A 2089-nucleotide genomic window follows, 5' to 3' on the forward strand; every position below is an offset into this window, starting at 1 on the left:
GCAGTAGTGGCGGTGGCAGCAAGAGAGTGAGCTGCCTGCTCTGCCCCTTCCTGGCGTATGTGACATCGACACGCAGGGCGCCCTTTGACCCTGCGTGATGACGTCACTCCTGGAAGTGCCCTCACAGACCCTCACAGGCAGCCACAGGGTAAGAGCCAGTGGCCCAGTCTCCCACCAGGAGACTTGAAGGACCTGGCAAACCTAATCATGGGGCCAGCTACCAGCTTGAAACCAGCAGGCAGGGCGGGATCTTAGCCAGGGGGTGTTTCAACTTTGTCCTCCCAATAGGTTAATTGCTGAAAGTGGGTGACTGGTCCAACATCACCCAGTGAACTCCAAGGTAGAGTGGGGATCCATTTGGTCCGCCTTTTACATTTCCATCTCATTTGTGTCATTTGACTCTCCTTAATTATCAGAGGGCTTTTCTTTTGTCTAGGTTAAATGCTTTTGCCTCCACTGTTTTGCTGAATAGATTACGAGGAGATGTTTACTTGGACAGATTGTTTCTTTGTGGATCTGGTACGACTGAAACTTTAGCTCATATCTTCTTTGAGTCTGTGTTGCTGGCGCCTTTGAGAGATCTCTTTGATCACCACAACAGCTCTTAATAGCCTAAACGTATGTGCCGTTGGTCATGGTTGTCTGTGATGTTATTGGTACCTATTTTGTTTTTGTATGTAATACCTTGGAAAGCTGCTTCATCATGTTTTTATGGTTACTCTGCAAGATGTTTTTAAATTATTGGTTTTTAGCTGCCTCAGACATAAGAGATACAAGAGACTAATATTTTAATAAATACACACACAAATAAGTGACATTTGTGAAAACTCTTTATCAATTAAAACACTGTTAAAATTTTAGAGATGGAATGGTACAAGGAAGTTGGTGAGGTCAATTAAGTGTTGACTGTCTGCCCTATTTGCTCTGTGTACTAGAGCCATGTGGCAAATAAGACTGGTCTTAATGGACATTCTATCGAAAGTGATTTGCAAAGCATTATAGAAACTGACTCTGCACCTTTTGAAATCGTCACTCAAACAAGACAAGTTAGTTTGCTGTCTTTTGGTATGTTTGTTTTTCATACATTCAAGTAGTTTCACCCTCTCCCTTTAATTTCCAGGAGGCATAGCAGAAGCAAAGACTTTAAATAATCCCTGGTTAAACTGGCTTATTAAATGCAAAATATTAAAATGGTATCTCAATGAGACCATGGCAACCTGCTGGATGAAAGAAGGCCCTTCCACTCTTAAAATAAGACAGTTGCAGAAGAGCCGAGAGATCCCTAATGAAGAAACCATACTGAAATATGTATATGCATGACTTCATGTATAATTTAGCCTGTTCTGATCAAGAAAAACATCCCGAGCATAAATATAGAGCACCACGAAGATTCAGAGGCTGAAAACCTCCTTCCCATAATAAAAGGATAATAATTCCCTCATCTATTTTTTATAGCTGTGTAACATTAACAGATAGAAAACTGGCTTGCTGGAAACAGGGTTGTATATAAATTGGAAAATTCCTTCAGCTTCGTAGACCCATTAAGAAATATTGCCATCCAGAGTGGTGAAATGCATTCGATGTAAAAAGGCAAAGTCCATGTCTTTGGTGGAGATGGGAAACTCCTAACTGTTTATGATGGCAGAGGAAGCTGCTTCAGGTCCCTGGGGCCAGTGTTGTGTCGCAGTAGTAAAGTAATTGGCTTACAAATAGAAGGTCTTGAGTTTGTTCATCGGCATCTCCAGTTCAAAGGTAGTAGGGAATGAGAAAGACCTCCTCTTTAGGCACTAGAGCAACTGCCAGTCATAGAGGACATACTGGCATTCAACAAATAACAACAACATTTGATTTATATGCCGCCCTTCAGGACAACTTAACACCCACTCAGAGTGGATTACGAAGTATATTAACATCATCATCATCATCATCATCATCATCATCATCATCAACAACAACAACAACAACAACAACAACAACAACAACTGCACTTATATACCACTCTTCTAGACAGATTAGTGCCCCACCCAAAGCGGTGAACAAGTTAGTGTTATTATTATCCTCACAATGTAGCTGGGGAGCTGGGGCTGAG

Source organism: Eublepharis macularius, chromosome 1 (genome assembly GCF_028583425.1).
Source record: "Eublepharis macularius isolate TG4126 chromosome 1, MPM_Emac_v1.0, whole genome shotgun sequence".
NCBI lineage: Eukaryota > Metazoa > Chordata > Lepidosauria > Squamata > Eublepharidae > Eublepharis > Eublepharis macularius.